Below are 18,009 nucleotides of genomic sequence, written 5' to 3' on the forward strand. Positions count from 1 at the left end.
AGAAACAAATGAGTTTCAAATAAACTGTATTCCAAGACAAATTAGTTGTCTTATTAAAAAATTACTGAAAAGTTCTGGAAGCATTGTGATAAAACTATTTTGTAAGAGATTTATAAACTTCTGCTAAAAAGGAAGAAAACAGTCCAATTAGAGATGGGTCATAACTCATATGGTACTTTGGGCTAGTCACTAGTCTAAGTGTTATATTTAAAAGCTAAAACTAAAGTATGAGAAGCCATATTTATTGCCATTCCCCTTATATAGATAATGCAATGGAGGCAGAGACAAGATTTTTTGCCCTAGGCATCAGAACTTCTAAATTGTTGAGCTATGGCATAAACCCAGGTCATCTGGCTCCTGAAGTACATGCTGTTGCCATTAAATGCTGCTTCTAATGACCAGAAAGAAACTGGACAATATTACCAGCATAGCAACAGTTAAAACTGTAAATTGGAGGATAAGTAAACTAAGATACTTTTGTCTAGTTCTATGTGGCAAATGGTTCATAGACTGTTTCAGGCTACTGCCCACTGTTACTCTTGAACTAGGTCATATGAGTTTCTAGCTTAAAGTTGCATCTGTAGGTGTTGCATAACTTAATTTTAATTATAATTTTGATTCAGTCTGCTTCAGACAAGTCAAGCAAAAGCTGTGGGAAGAAGAGAAGAAAAATGCCATTTTAAATGCATACTATATGCCAAAATGATTTTTGAAGACACTGACTTTTAGTATCTTTGAGGTTAAAATTTGACTAGGATTGTGGATCTTCTGCTTAAAAATGAACTAGGAGACCCATCTTTATTGGTGAAAAGTATAGCCATGAATAGAAATAGAAGCTGGAGGCAGGAGGGAGAAAGAAACTAGTGGCTACTATGATAGGAATTCATTCAGTAGATGTTTACCAAGGACCCCCTACATGCCAGGTCCTTGACTTTATGGCACTCGTGGTAAACATAGGATAATAGTGAAGTTATAGGCTGTATCACTTAAAGGCTTTCCTATTTTTAGATTCAGACTATAAATGATAGCCATAAATAGTTCTCTTAGAGCATTAAAATAGGGTGATTCGACCTTAGTAAAACTAGTTACTTGGCAACTTCAGTGAATTGAGATTTAATTTTTGAGAAAGCCATTCAAATAACTTCATCTTTTGGCATTGTATATTTCACCTGTCAGAAATGGAAAACACATTTTGAGCAAAGATTATACATATACTACTCATACATAAAACTCACACATCTATACACCCAACTACAGAAGATGTTAGGCTTAAGTTATGTTTTTCTTTGAAAAATACTTATTCTATTTCTTTCCTGCTATTTAAAAAATAGTATTGTCTTGAGAATCAAAGATTCCTGTACTCCTTCCTTTGGATAAAAGCCAAACTTATGCTATTGTTTATAAGCAGAGAACAGTAAATAATTTTTAAAATAAAATACTTTAAAAGAAATGAAGTCATTATCAACCTGCTGAATAAGGAAGCAATTCATATTCTCCTGGACCACAGAGGTCTTTAGAAACAATGAATAACAAGTCTAATTGCCACTGAAGTCATTAGAAAACACATTAAAATGTTTACTCAGGCTTACTTAACAAAATACGGTAACAGGTAGATTTATGTGTAATGAGGGATTCCAGTTTATATATAATATGACTCTCAATTCCAAATCTCTTTTATGTCTTCTCTGTGCTTTAAAGGTGAGTCCGATACTTTTATATTTCTAAATTCTACATGCTTAATCAGTTTTTTTTTCAACAACACTGCATGTTTATGGAAGATACATAGAGTGGCCACTGTATGCAAATTCCTATTTGTAAGTAGTGGCTGAGAAAAAATGTTTTCCGGCCTGATGAGCTAAGTAAAACAATAGTAATAGAATTACTATTTGATAATTGCTAATATTCATGAAATATTTATCAAAATTGTGCTAAATGGTTTACATGAACTAACTTGCTTAATCTCTTAATTAAATTGGCATTTTTATCATCACCCTTATGTTACAACTGAGGAAGGTCAGGCTAAGAAGGCTTAAAGAATTTGGAAAGTTCACAAAGTTACCATTTTACAAGGCCTGAATCTAGTTCTCTAACTTCATTCAACACCCATATTCTCATTCTCTTGTCTCTTGTCATGCAGCTTTAAAAAATTTTTTTTAATATTTATTTGAGAGAGAGAGAAAGAATCTCAAACAGACTCCCTGCAGAGTGGGGAGCCCTATGCAGGGCTTGATCACACAACCCTAAGATCATGACCTGAGTCATAATTAACTCTGGCACTTAACCAGCTGAGCACCCGGGCACCCCATATCATGCACAACTTTCCTCCAAGGCCTCTTTCACAGAGATGGCTTCCATGACCACTCGATATGAAGGTAAGTGTTCTGACTCAATCTAAATATAACCTTGTGTATTTTGATAGCACTAACCATTACCTATAATTACCTTGCTCACTCATTTAATTACTGTTCATCTTTTGTTCTCTGTAGCAGACCAGGCCTTAGCTAGCATGTTTAGTGCTGTACTTGTGTTGCTAGGATACTAGTTGGGCTATAGAATAAATGCTCTGTAAGTAGTTCTTAAGCAAACAAATGAACCATTTGGTATCTCTTCACCCCAGATAATCTTTATTAGCTTCATATCCCATGTAACCAGCTCCCCATATACATTTACACTTAATAATTTCAGATATCTTCAATGTAATACATCTATAAGTGAACTCATTTCTGTCATCCCAGTAAATAAAACTATTATCCTATGAAGTTTGAAACTTGGGAGTATTTTTCTTTTTTTTTTTTTAAATCCCAACATACCGTTAAAGTAATCACATAGATTCAGTCTTCTAAATATCACCTGGCTCCTTCCACAGCTCTCTATTCTTTGCAGGTATCTATAGCTATTTTGCTTAAATTTCATTAGCAGTTTTTTATGTCCTTACTTTCTAGTATAGCCTTCTTGCAGTCTATTTTCCAGACTACAAATTGAGAGAGATTTAACTCAATGAGCATTGAATTCCTGAGTTTATAATGGCTTGAGTCTGCACTGTTTATAGAATTAAATCCAAATGATTTTTAACATGGGTAATGAAATGTTCAGTATCTAAATTCTGTTTCTTTGTTCACTCTTCTCATCTTTTAGCTTTATCTTACACTAGATAACCCAAGGAGTAGTGGCAAGGAGATTTTTGATTCAGATTTTCTAGGTTCTGTATGAAGACTCATTTACTACTTAGCTGTGTGACATGGACAAACTACTTAATCTTCTTGTGTGTCAGATCTTTTTTTTTTTTAACAAATATTTTATTTATTTATTTGATAGAGTGAGAGAGCACGAGAGGAGAGAAGGTCAGAGGGAGAAGCAGACTCCCCATGGAGCCAGGAGCCCAATGCGGGACTTGATCCCAGGACTCTGGGATCATGACCTGAGCTGAAGGCAGACGCTTAACCAACTGAGCCACCCAGGTGCCCCATTGTGTCTCAGATCTTGACAGTAAAATGGGGAAAGGATGGTGATGGTAATGATTGTACCTATGCAATCATTAGGGAGATATATTAAATGATTAAATCATGTAAAGCATAGAAACAAGGGGTTTATATTATAAGCAGCTTTTTTGTGTCATTTACTTTCCCTTTTTTTCTGTCCTTTTACTTCTGTGAACTATCATGTCTTCTTACGTTCATGTAGTATTGCAATGTTAACCTTAAAGTGCTAGAACTTTATCTAGGTCCCATTTTGTCAGACTATGTCCTATTTCTTCTACATTTAGAATAGACATGCCACTACTGGTAAGTCTTTGCTTATCTCTCAGAAGATTGGATGTTTCTAACTTGGGGTCTCTTATAACTCATCTGTAAACTACTCTATCTGTAAGCACCTGTCAGTGTTTTTCCATTGTTTCTTTTATGCATTCCAAAATATGATCTTCTTGAACTTGGAGTCTATGCATTGCCCATGGGTATGTATAGTTCTAACACAATTCATTATACCAAGAATATATTCAGTCAAATGTCTGTTAAACCAATCTGAAAGAGTTCGCATAAAAGTACAATTTCTACAAGGGAAGATATTACACAGATGCAAGATATTTTGATATTATCTCATTCTCATTGAATATCCACAAAGATTTACTAGGAGTTGAAGTGGTCATCAGATGATGTCACCTGTTATTCCCCAGACTTTCTGTCAGGCTTCACTTCCAACAAAGTGATAATAGTACCAGTTTTCTCCAGGCAGATAAAAAAGTTGGTGATGCATGATTTGATTTTTCCCTAGAACATGTGCCACTCTGACACTTTTAGGAAGTCCCAATGATGTAGTATTATCTGAGGTTAAAATATTTGTAAAAAAAAGTTCTTTCTGAAACTTGGCAAGATCAAAGGAAATTGTATTGAGCTGTGCAACTGCTTCTGCAATTTGTGACTTTCACTCATTCTTTTAAAAAGTAGGTTGAGAAATTAATACATTCTTACTTTGTAATGTCTGTTTCTATGTGAGAGAGTGGGGACCCTCTCTTTCCAGTTTATAGTGTATCTGAAATGATGCAGGAAATTAACCATTATTATATATCATGGAACAGCTCAACAAAATAATGTACTATGCCATGTGAAATGACAGATCAACAAAATTAATGTTAATTGAGTGAAAATCTAGTGACCTCATTATGAGATCAATGAGTATATTACTATTCTCAAGGTAAAAACTTTTGTTTGTGTATAATATGGCCTAAGTACTTTTTATTCATGATTGAATTTAGACTTGATAAAATCTCATTGATATAGACATTACCAGTCTATTAATCTATAAAACGGATATAAAAGTGATCTTTTCTTGAGGTTATTCTCTTCTGCCTCTCTCTTAAAAAATACCAGTCATTGGAAACCAACTAAGCCCTCCATTTCAATAAATTTAATATTAATCTTGACCTTTTGTCTCTAATTTTTTAGTACAGTTTTCCATCAATTCAAACATCAAATATGTACAGTCAACCACAAAATTCATTGACTAAAGCTAAGTATAATATTAAATATAAGACTAGGGCTGGGGAAAAACATGATGTATATCAGGGCCTCGTGTTCATCTTCCCACCTAAGTTATAAATTATTAAACATAACACATAATGACAAACTGTAATATGCAAGGAAAATGAAGCTACTTATTAAACATAATGGTGGTGGGATTAATACTGATTAAAATTAGAAAAGCTATCCTAATTTCTATTTGAGATATTGACTCCTCCTTGAATCCTCATCAATTCATACCCCTTAGATTTTGATGTTATGGTGTATATTTATTTTTTCAAGCACCTTCTACTAAAGATTGAGATGAACATTTTTGGGACAATTCATATCCAAAGTGTCTTAATTTAACAGTTTGTGTATTCAGGTACCTTCAATGATCTTGTCTTTCACAGATAAAAATACAATAATCATTGCAGGATTTTTAAATTCTTCTCTCTAGCCAAAGCATAAGAGCAGTCTATTGCAACTAGAGAATTCAAAGGCCTGAGGACAAGATAAAGGAAGACTCTTGCTATGTTTTTCATTTTATTTTACTTCTTAGAAGACCTTTCATTCCAACTGTAAAAGTAACACCAATGTCTACATAGAATTACATTAAAAAGCAGAAAATATAAACTTTTTCTTTGAAAGGTATGCTTTTCATTCAATGGCTGTTGATTCATTTACTTCCTGGAATGTTTTGAATATTCTGAAAGTCTAGTCTAGCTTTTAGCAATAGAATTAATTTAAAATTAGAAGACCTCTTGAACCCATAAACCATTCTCATTAATGACTGTTAAATAACAGCTAGATTAACAGGCAAATACTTAATTACTGTCTCTCTCTTTTTTTTTTAATCAGGCAAGCAATTCTAATCCAAACTGACAAGTCATTTATTTAGGAAGGTACTTACTTTAAATAGTTACTGACAGTTCCAAAGATTTTCTTTTAAGCTCCCTAAAATGTCCATTAGAGATCAAAAACAAACAATAAAGTTGAATAATTGAAAAAAAAATCTGGTTTCCAATATTTTCTACTTCAAATTTTAAAAGTTCCTTTGTTAAATTATAGAAAGTTGAGGAAATGAGAAGTCATGAGTTAATGGAAAATGCCATGAGTTATGGCAGAAGGATCTAAGGAAAACCAAGTTCCCAACAGACCTCCAAATGAGTTACTTTAGCAACTAACCCTTGCTCAATGTAGCACTTATCCCTTTCTGTGAAAGCTGGACTGTTGATTTGTTATGTGGGTTCCATCTCTCAAGGCAGGATTCATAATATCCAATCTCAGAGCTTGTTGCAAAAAGCAAGAATGCCCATAGATTTTAATGTTACAAAGGGGTCATTTGAACATGATAGTTTTTTTGGCCAGTGATTTTTTTAATCCCTATTAATAAACCTCATTGGTTGTGCAATTATAATTGCCTGGTTATAGTCATTTTATTGATAGAGGTAGCAGGACTAGGCTGACTGTAAGAAGTGTTTTAAAGTTTCTATAAAAGTTTTTACAGACCAATGATAATATCCATGTTTTGAGTATTTAATATGTTTTAGTCATGGTGTTAAGAAGTTTCCAGATGCTATATATATAGCATCTGGAAACATTATATGTGTATATATACATATATATATATATATATATATATACACACACACACAATATAAATATATATACCATATATATATAGTATTAACACTATATATGTATAGTATTAAACAGCATTACCAAGTAGTCAATGTTCATAAAATAAACTAACTAAAAAGTATAGTAGACATTGGCCATTCTTATGGTTGCCTAATATTTCTTGAACAATATGATTCTAGGTTTTTAGTAAATCCTTAACTTTGAGTTTTGACTCCCAAGGTAGAGGTCAGAATTCATTAGTTGAGCCTGTCTTGCCACTATCTAAGCAGGTATACCCTCATGAGACTTCATTTAGAGGGGGCTATTTGAAAAAGATGGTGAGAGGTACCTGTGTGGCTCAGTCAGTTGAGTGTCCCACTCTTAATTTTGGCTCAGATCTTGATCTCAGGATTGTGAAATTCAGCCTTATATCAGGCTCTGCACCAGGCATGGAGCCTGCTTAGGATTCTCCCTCTCCCTTTTCCTCTACCCACCTCCCACCCCTCTTGAATACATACACACCCCCTTTAAAAAAAAAAAAAAGACAATGATCAAGAAATCTTTGGGAGTATAGATGTGGGAGACTCTTAAAGAGTAGCAGGAGTGGGGGTGCCTGGGTGGCTCAGTGGGTTAAAGCCTCTGCTTTCGGCTCAGGTCATGATCCCAGAGTCCTGGGATTGAGCCCCATGGCAGGCTCTCTGCTGAGCAGAGAGCCTGCTTCCTCTTCCCTCTCTCTCTCTGCCTGCCTCTCTGCCTACTTGTAATTTATGTCTGTCAAATAAATAAATTCAATCTTTAAAAAAACAAAAAAAGAGTAGCAGGAGTTGAGACCCTGGATGCCTTCCCTGAAGATTTTGTGTTTCCAATCTTCAGTATTCTGGTTGTTGTTCAGAGTAGGTTATTTTGTTTGCAACTAAGAATCCTGACTGATTTAATGCTGCAAAATCTGTGCAACTTAAATATGATTTATTTTTTTCTCTAAGATTTCAACCTAGGTTTGTCAGATGCCTTAATAAACAGCTCATAGAAATCAGCTTTCCAGTGTCTTCAGTAATCTGATATGTTCAGCAACACTGCTTTGGGAAATTACTAAATTATGCTGGGAAAATTTCTGTGGTAGTTAGTACAGCTTATTAGATTCATGACTTTTCTTCACAAACTACTTTTATTGCTCTCAGATTAATCTTCCATATGAAATGCCTACAATGTTTATAGTGTTTATATGTAAAGACACATTTTAAACAATTCTTTGCCTCTTTTTATTTCCTATGACATAAATATGGCTCCTGTTGCGTAAGGGTATTTCTAGTCACAAAAATGTATCTTCAAAAGCCATGTGTTAAAATTCCATTTAGATATGACACAATGAAAATTCTGTAAGGATTTCATTTGTCAGAAACCTTAAGGTCATGGGAAAGTCCTTTGGCATTTCTATAAGGACTTCTATGTTTTCTTAAAAGCTTTTTTGAAATTAGAAATAAATCTAGAGTACCTGCATTCAAAATGATTTAAAAAGGAATAAGTTTTGAAAAATAATTGTTAAAAATTCATTACCCATGTATATTTCAACCATATTATATATTTAATCATTTTTTATCAATCTAGTTTTGTTTTGAACTTTGTGTTTATATGAAAAAAAATATGCATCTCAACCAACTCACAAATGTACTTGTATAGCAGACAGTAAGTATCTCATTTTTCAGGAACTATCTTATTTTTAGTTTGTTTGTTAAATAAATCTATAGATCTTCTCCTGAATACCTGACTGTTTTTCAATGTGTAGCTTAATAAATACCAGGCACATACACCGACCAGGTAGATTTTTGTGTTTAAAAATAATTTGAACTTTAGAGTGGTTTTTAATTGAAAAATATATATATATATATTTTCTAAATAGTAAATTGAATAAGCACATAATGTATTTTTTGTTTTTATTTTTTTTAAGATTTTATTATTTATTTGAGATAGGGAGAGAGGGAACACACAAATAGGGGAAAGAGCAGAGGGAGAGGAAGAAGCAAGACTCCCCACTGAGCCAGGAGCCTAATGCAGGGCTCAATCCCAGGACCCTGGATTCATGACTTGAGCAGAAGGCAGATGCTTAACTGACTGAGCTCCTGTAATGTATTTTTTAAATAAGCTTTTAACTTTAGAAGTTTTAGATATACAGAAAAAGTTCAGGATAGTGCAGAATTTCAGCTGCCCCATACCAAGTTTCCCTTTTAATATCTTATGTTATATGATGCATTTGTCAAAATTGAAATTAATATTTAAAATTGGTATATTATTAAATGTATATTTAGACTTGCTTAATTTTTATGTAATATGATTTTTTCTGTTCTAGGATCTCATGAATGTTATCAAAGTAACATTTAAAAGCATTAAGTTTCTCATTAACTCTGTTTCTAGCTATAGTATAGGTTTTAGGTTTTTATGTATCTTCAACATGTTGTGGTGGTTCTTGCACAGTTGTAGTTTGCTCAGTTTTTATCATGAATTGGTGTTGGATGCTGTCAAGTACTTTTTCTGTACCTATTAATGACCATATAACATACCTTTTTTAGTTTTTTTTTTAATTTTTAAAAAAATTTTTAATAAACATATAATGTATTATTAGCCCCAGGGGTACAGATCTGTGAATCGCCAGGTATACACACTTCATAGCACTCACCATAGCACATACCCTCCCCAATGTCCATAATCCCACCACCCTCTCCCTACCCCCCTCTCTCCAGCCACCCTCACTTTGCTTCGTGAGATTAAGAGTTTCTTATGGTTTGTTTCCCTCCCAATCCCATCTTGTTTCATTTATTCTTTTCCTGTCCCCCAATCCCCCACATTGTGTCTCCACTTCCTCATATCAGGGAGATCATATGATAGTTGTCTTTCTCCAATTGACGTATTTTGCTAAGCATAATACCCTCTAGTTCCATCCATGTTGTCACAAATGGCACAATTTCATTTCTTTTGATGGCTGCATAGTATTCCATCGTATATATATACCACCTCTTCTTTATCCATTCATCTGTTGATGGACATCTAGGTTCTTTCCATAGTTTGGCTATTGTGGACATTGCTGCTATAAACATTCAGATGCTCGAGCCCCTTCGGATCATTACGTTTGATCTTTAGGGTAAATACCCAATAGTGCAATTGCTGGATCATAAGGTAGCTCTATTTTCAACTTTTTGAGGAAACTCCATGCTGTTTTCCAGAGTGGTAGCACCAGCTTGCATTCCCACCAGCAGTGTAGGAGGGTACCCTTTTCTCTGCATCCTCGCTAGCATCTGTCATTTCCTGATTTGTTAATTTTAGCCATTCGGACTGGTGTGAGGTGGTATCTCATTGTGGTTTTGATTTGTATTTCCCTGTTACCGAGTGATGTGGAGCACTTTTTCATGTGTCTGTTGGCCATGTGGATGCCTTCTTTGCAGAAATGTCTGTTCATGTCCTCTGCCCATTTCTTGATTGGATTATTTGTTCTTTGGGTGTTGAGTTTGCTAAGCTCTTTATAGATTTTGGACACTAGCCCTTTATCAGATATGTTGTTTGCAAATATCTTCTCCCATTCTGTCAGTTGTCTTTTGGTTTTGTTAACTGTTTCCTTTGCTGTGCAAAAGCTTTTGATCTTGATGAAATCCCAATAGTTCATTTTTGCTCTTGCTTCCCTTGCCTTTGGTGATGTTCCTAGGAAGAAGTTGCTGCAGCTGAGGTTGAAGAGATTGCTGCCTGTATTCTTCTCAAGGATTTTGATGGATTCCTTTCTCACACTGAGGACCTTCATCCATTTTGATTCTATTTTCGTGAGTGGTGTAAGGAAATGGTCCAATTTCATTTTTCTGCATGTGGCTGTCCAATTTTCCCAACACCATTTGTTGAAGAGGCTGTCTTTTTTCCATTGGACATTCTTTCCTGTTTTGTTAAAGATTAGTTGACCATAGAGTTGAGGATCTATTTCTGGGCTCTCTATTCTGTTCCATTGATCTATGTGTCTGTTTTTGTGCCAGTACCATACTGTCTTGATGGTGACAGCTTTGTAATAGAGCTTGAAGTCCAGAATTGTAATGCCACCAACTTTGTCTTTCTCTTTCAAAATTCCTTTGGCTATTTGATGTCTTTTCTGGTTCCATATAAATTTTAGAATTATTTGTTCCATTTCTTTGAAAAAAATGGATGATATTTTGATAAGGATTGCATTAAATGTGTAGATTAGGTAGCATAGACATTTTCACAAAATTTTTTCTTCCAATCCATGAGCATCAAACATTTTTCCATTTCTTTATGTCTTCCTCAATTTCTTTCATGAGTACTTTATAGTTTTCTGAGTACAGATTCTTTGCCTCTTTGGTTAGGTCTATTCCTAGGTATCTTAGAGTTTTGGGTGCAGTTGTAAATGGGACTGACTCCTTAATTTCTATTTCTTCTGTCTTGTTGTTGGCGTAAAGAAATGCAACTGATTTTATATCCCGACTCTTTACTGAATTCCTGTACAAGTTCTAGCAGATTTAGAGTGGAGTCTTGGGTTTTCCACATACAGTATCATATCATCTGCAAAGAGTGATAGTTTGACTTCTTCTTTGCCGATTTGGATGCCTTTAATTTCTTTTTGTTGTCTGATTGCTGATTCTAGGGCTTCTAGTACTATGTTGAATAGCAATGGTGATAATGGATATCCCTGCTGTGTTCCTAACCTTAGCAGAAAAGCTCTCAGTTTTTCTCCATTGAGAATGATATTTGCAGTGGGTTTTTCATAGATGGCTTTGATGATATTGAGGTATGTGCCCTCTATCCCTACACTTTGAAGAGTTTTGATTAGGAAGGGATGCTGTACTTCATCAAATGCTTTTCAGCATTTATTGAGAGTATCATATTGTTCTTGTTCTTTCTTTTATTAGTATATTGTATCGCATTGATTGATTTGCGGATATCGAAGTAACCGTGCAGCCCCGGAATAAATCCCACTTGGTTGTGGTGAATAATCCTTTTAATGTACTGTTGAATCCTATTGGCTAGTATTTTGGTGAGAATTTTGGCATCTGTGTTCATCAAGGATTTTGGTCTGTAATTCTCTTTTTGGTGGGATCCTTATCTGGTTTGGGGATCAAGGTGATGCTGGCCTCATAAAATAAGTTTGGGAGTTTTCCTTCCATTTTTCTATTTTATTTTTTGGAACAGTTTCAGGAGAATAGGAATTAATTCTTCTTCAAATGTTTGGTAGAATTCCCCTGGGAAGCCATATGGCTCTTGGCTTTTGTTTGTTTGGAGATTTTTTTTTTTTTTAAAGATTTTATTTATTTACTTTATAGACAGAGATCACAAGTAGGCAGAGAGGCAGGCAGAGAGAGAAAGGAGGAAGCAAGCTCTCACTGAGCAGAGAGCCAGATGCGGGGCTCGAAACCAGGACCCTGAGATCATGACCTGCACTGAAAGCAGAGGCTTAACGCTCTGTGCCAATCCCCAGGCACCCCCTTTTTGGAGATTTTTGATGACTATTTCAGTCACCTTACTGGTTATGGGTCTGTTTAGGTTTTCTATTTCTTCCTGTTTATATGTCTCTAGGAATGCATCCATTTCTTCCAGATTGTCAAATTTGTTTGCATAGAGTTGTGGATAGTATGTTCTTATAATTGTTTGTATTTCTTTGGTGGTGGTTGTGATCTCTCTTCTTTCGTTCATGATTTTATTTATTTGGGTCCTTTCTCTTTTCTTTTTGATAAGTCTGGCCAAGGGTTTATCAATCTTATTAATTCTTTCAAAGATCCAGCTCCTAGTTTCGTTGATTTGTTCTATTGCCTTTTTTTCCCTATTTCATTGATTTCTGCTCTTTAATATTTCTCTTCTCCTCCTGGGTTTAGGTTTTCTTGTTGTTCTTTCTCCAGCTCCTTTAGGTGTAGGGTTAGGTGGTGTATTTGAGACCTTTTTTGTTTCCTGAGAAAACTTGTATCGCTATATATTTTCCTCTCAGGACTGCCTTTGCTGTGTCCTATAGATTTTGAACCGTTGTCTTTTCATTATCATTTGTTTCTGTGATTTTTTTCAATTCTTCTTTAATTTCCTGGTTGACCCATTCATTCTTTAGAAGGATGTTGTTTAGTCTCATGTATTTGGGTTCTTTCCAAATTACCTCTTCTGATTGAGTTCTAGCTTCAGAGCAATGTGGTCTGAAAATATGCAGGGAATGATCCTGATCTTTTGATATCAGTTGAGACCTGATTTATGACCCAGGATGTGATCTATTCTGGAGAATGTTCCATGTATTTCTTTGGTTAAAAAGGTTAAAAAAAACTAGAAGAAAAAAATAAAATTAAAAAAAAATTATTAACTTTGCAAGGCTAAAGAATTATGGGGAGAAAGCCATGAATTCCATGCTTTGCTTTCTCCTCCTCTGGAATTCTGCTGTTCTCCTTGGTAAGTGAATTTGGTCTTGGCGGGATTTCTTGATCTTCTGGGGGAAGGGCCTCTTGTAATGATCCTCAGGTATCTTTGTCTGAGGTAGAATTGCACCACCCTTACCAGGGGCAAGGCTAAGTAATCCACTCGGGTTCACTTTTGGGAGATTTTGTTCCCTGAATGCTTTCTGTAGAGTTCCGGAGGATGGGAATGAAAATGGTGGCCTCTCAATCTCCGGCCGTGAGGACCCAAGAGCCCAGGGCCCCACTCCTCAGTATGCCCTCAGAGAAAAGCGATCGATCACTCCCATCTCCCCGGTGTCCTCCTGCACTCCAGCTCACCCAGTGTGTGACCAGGCGTCTGTCTCTGGCACACAGCTCTGCCTGGAGTCTCCAACACCACAGATCTCTGAGCTTTTATTGGGGGTGTCCATCTGGAACTTGTGGGGGCCTCACTCACAGAGCAGTGGCTTGTGCCATGGATTACGGTTCAGGGTAACCCCGAGTTGAGCGCTCACTCCATGGCTCTGCCTCTATAGCTGGCTTCTCCGCTCTAATACTTGTGAGCTCTGCGACACTCAGACACCCCTGATCCTTCTGTGACCCCGCGGGACCTGAGGCCACACTGTCCCTGAGTGAGCTTCTCCCCAGTTTAGCCTCTGGTGCGATGTCCCTCAGTGGAGCAGACTTTTAAAAGTCCTGATTTTAGGAGCACCTGGGTGGCTCAGTGGGTTAAAGCCTCTGCCTTCAGCTCGGGTCATGATCCCAGGGTCCTGGGATTGAGCCCTGCATTAGGCTCTCTGCTCTGCAGGGAGCCTGCTTCCTCCTCTCTCTCTCTCTCTCTGCCTGCCTCTCTTCCTACTTGTGATCACTGTCAAAGAAATAAGTAAAATCTTAAAAATAAATAAATAAATAAATGTCCTGATGTTGTGCTCCGTTGCTCTGCTGCTTGCTGGGAGTCTGCCCCTCCCCCCACGGTCTTTCTTCCCGTCGCTTTGGATTCACTTCTCCGCCAGTCCTACCTTTCAGAAAGTGGTCGATTTTCTGTTTCTGGAATTGTTGCTCTTTTCGATCTCCTTTTGGATTAATAGGTGTTCGGAATGGTTTGATAAGCTATCTAGCTGATCTCCTGCTACCTGATATCGTCTCAGCCTGCTACTTCTCTACCATCTTGACTTCTTTTTTAGTTTTTGATGCAGTAGATTACATGAGTTTAAAAATGTTGAACCAATCTTGCATACCTGGAATAAATCTAATTTAATTTTAATACCGTTGGATTTTTTTTAATATAAATATATAATATATTTTTAGCCCTAGGAGTATAGATCTGTGAATCGCCAGGTTTACACACTTCACAGCACTCACAATATCATTGGATTTGATCTGCTAACATTCCATTAAGGAATTTTGCATATGTTTGTGAGAAATACTAGTCTGTAGATTTTGTTTCTAATGTATTTTACCTGGTTTTGTTATTAGTGTAATGCTGGCACCAGAAGTTTTCTCCCCACTTCAATTTATGTAAGACACTGTGGAGAGTTAGTTTTGAGTGTTTGCTAGAATTCATCATAAAGGTATTGGGGCCTGGTTTTCCTTTTTTTGGAACATTATTATTTATTTTTATTTCTTTAATTGTGGGGCTGTTCAGGTCATCTGTCTTTATATAAAATGTGCTACTTTGTGTCTTTCAGGGAATTTTTGTTTCATCAAAATTATCAAATTTGTGAGCATAGTTTTTATAATATTCTTTTATACTTTTAATATCTATACATCCTTCTTTCATTTCTGATATTGGTAATATGTTTTTTTTTTTTAATCTGGTAGAGGTTTATAATTTTTTCAGAGAAGCAATTTTGATGCCATTATACTATTTTCCTTTTTTTGTTTAAAGAGCTAAAATTTAGACATTTATTTGATTTTATTCTCAACATATGAATTATGAGATAATGCAAATATAGTTTTTTTCTTTACTCATTCAACAGTGTTTTCAAGATTTATTCATAATATGCTAGTAGATTCTTCTATAATTTCACAAGCTATGTAATGATTATACTATATGTTTATTCCATATTTGGGTGATTTTTTAAAATTTAAATTCAATTAATTAACATACAAAGTATTATTTGTTTCAAGGGTACAGGTCTGTGATTACTTAATCTTATATAATACCCAATGCTCATTATAATACATGGTCTCCCCAATCTCCATCACCCAGTTACCCCATCCCTCCTCCCCTCTCCCCTCCAACAACCCTCAGTTCGTTTCCTATGATTAAGAGTTTTGTATGGTTAGTCTCCCTCTCTAGTTTTGTCTTGTTTCATTTTTTCCTCTCTTTCCTTATGATCCTGTGGCTTGTTTCTTAAATTCCACATATCAGAGAGATCATATGAAAATTGTCTTTCTGATTGACTTACTTTGCTTAGCACAATACCTCTACTTCCATCTGCATCATTTAAACGGAAACCTTTCATTTTTTATGGTTGCTTAATATTGCATTGTATGTGTGTGTGTGTATGTGTGTATTTATCCACCCCACATCTTCCTAATCCATTCATCTGTTGGTGGGCATCTGGGCTCTTTCAATAGTTTGTCTATCATGGACATTGCTGCTATAAACACTGAGGTGCATGTGCCCCTTCAGAATACTAAGATAAATACCCAGTAGTGCAATTGCTGGTTGGTAGGATAGCTCTCTTTTCAACTTTTTGAGGAACTGCCATACTGTTTTTCAGGGTGGCTGCACCAACTTGCATTCCTACCAACACTTTGGAGGAATACCCTTTCTCCACATCCTCATCAACATCTGTTGTTTCCTGACTTAATTTTAGCCATTTTGGCTGGCTGTTAGGCAGTATCTCATGGTTTTGATTTGTATTTCCCTGATGCATTTCCCTGATTCCGTGTGATATTGAGCATTTTTTTGTGTGTCTGTTGGCTATTTGGATGTGTTCTTCAGAGAAATGTCTGTTCATGACTTTTGCCCATTTCTTGATTGGATTATTTGTTCTTTGGGTGTTGAGTTTGATAAGTTCTTTATAGATTTTGGATACTAGCTCTTTATCTGATAAGATATTTGCAAATACCTTCTCCCATTATGCTGATTGTCAGTTGGTTTCCTCAACTGGTTCGTTTGCTTTGCAAAAGTTTTTATCTTGATGGAAGTCCCAATAGTTCATTTTTGCCTTTGTTTTCTTTGTCTTTGGAGACCTGTCTAGCAGGAAACTGCTGCGGCTGACCTCAGATAGGTTGCTGCCTGTGTTTTCCTCTAGGATTTTGATAGATTCCTGTCTCATAGTTAGGTCTTTCATCCATTTGAGTCTCTTTTTGTGCATGGTGTAAGGAAATGGTCCAGTTTCGTTCTTCTGCATGTAGCTGTTCAATTTTTCCAACACCATTTGTTGAAGAGGCTGTCTTTTTCCCCATTGGATATTCTTTCCTGCTTTGTTGAAGATTAGTTGACCATAGAGTTGAGGGTTCATTTCTGGGTTCTCTATTCTGTTCCATTGATCCTTTGTGCCTGTTTTTGTGCCAATACCATACAGGCTTGATGATGACAGTTTTGTCATAGCATTTAAAGTCCTGAATTGTGATGCCACCAGTTTGGGTTTTCTTTTTCAGCATTCCTTTGGCTATTCCTGGTCTTTTCTGTTTCTGTATAAATTCTAGGATTATTTGTTCCAGTTCTTTGAAAAAAGTATTTTGATAGGGATTGCATTGAATGTGTAGATTGCTCTAGGTAGCATGGACATTTTCACAATATTTGTTCTTCCAATCCATGAGCATGAAATGTTTTTCCATTTCTTTATGTCTTCCTCAGTTTCTTTCATGAGTATTCTGTAGTTTTCTGAATATAGATCCTTTCCTTCTTTGGTTAGGTTATTCCTAGGTATCTTATGGTTTTGGGTGCAATTGTAAATGGGATCGACTCCTTAATTTCTTTTGTCTCATTGTTGGTATATAGAAATGCATTTGATTTCTGTGCATTGACTTGATATCCTGCCACTTTAATGAATTCCTGAGTTCTAGGAATTTTGAGGTGGAGTCTTTTCGGTTTTCCATGTAGTCATCATACTGTTCTTATCTTGGCTTTCTGTTAATTTCTTCCACTTGATTTATTCTTAAACTGTTCTGCTCTACTTGCTTACATTTCAGGGTTAGAGTTTTGACTGATTTGTCTTTTGTTCTAAGAAGAGTTTTTTTAAATTAACATATAATGTACTTGTTTCAGTGGTATAGGTCTGTGATTCTTCATTCTTACACAATTATTCTAACAGGTATTTAGTACTGTAAGTTTTCCTGTAACTACTATTTTCACTGTGTCCTGAAGATATTGTATTTGTATTTTTAATTTAAGATATTCTTAATATTATGTGTTGGAGAATTTTCTTCTCTATTATGTAGTGCTCCTCTTTGTTCCTGGTAATTTTTCTTGTTCTGAAGCCTCTTTTTTATGAAATTAGTTACGCCAGCTTTCTGGGTATGTGTGTGTGTGTTATGATAGCATGTGTTTTGATTTTATCACTTCAGAGTATATTTAAAATGGGCTTCTTGTTAGCTTTGCGCAGTGGCAGTATCGTAGCCAATGAGGTTTATCCGAGGCGCGATTATTGCTAATTGAAAATGGGTTTCTTGTTGATAGTATATAGTTGGGTCCTTCTTTTATTTCACTCTGATAATCTGTCTTTAATTAGAAACTCTAAAAAATTTACACTTAATATATTTGTTATAATTGGATTGATATCTACTGTATTTTTAATTATGTTCTATTAGTTGCATTAGTTTTATTATTCTTTTTTCTGTATTCTCTTCTTTGTATCTACTTCACTTTCCTTGATAACTTCACTGGATATGGAATTCTAGGTTGATTTTTTTCCCCCAACACGCTATATATTTTATTGTACCTTTGGTTTTTCGGACTTCTGAGAAAAGTCCGATTTCATTCTTAACCTTGTTCCTCTATAGGTAAGTTGTTTTTGGCAGCTCCGTTCCTTTTGCAAGATTTC

At 35.5% G+C, this 18,009-nt stretch overlaps 1 pseudogene; it reads left to right on the plus strand.

Annotated features, from left to right (window-relative positions):
• Positions 1-17,559: 17,559 nt before the first annotated feature.
• On the plus strand, positions 17,560-17,722 carry LOC123392356 (annotated as a pseudogene).
• Positions 17,723-18,009: the final 287 nt, after the last annotated feature.

This window comes from Mustela putorius, unplaced genomic scaffold, assembly GCF_011764305.1.
Source record: "Mustela putorius furo isolate JIRA1106 unplaced genomic scaffold, ASM1176430v1.1 tig00000508_pilon_pilon_pilon, whole genome shotgun sequence".
Classification (NCBI taxonomy): domain Eukaryota; kingdom Metazoa; phylum Chordata; class Mammalia; order Carnivora; family Mustelidae; genus Mustela; species Mustela putorius.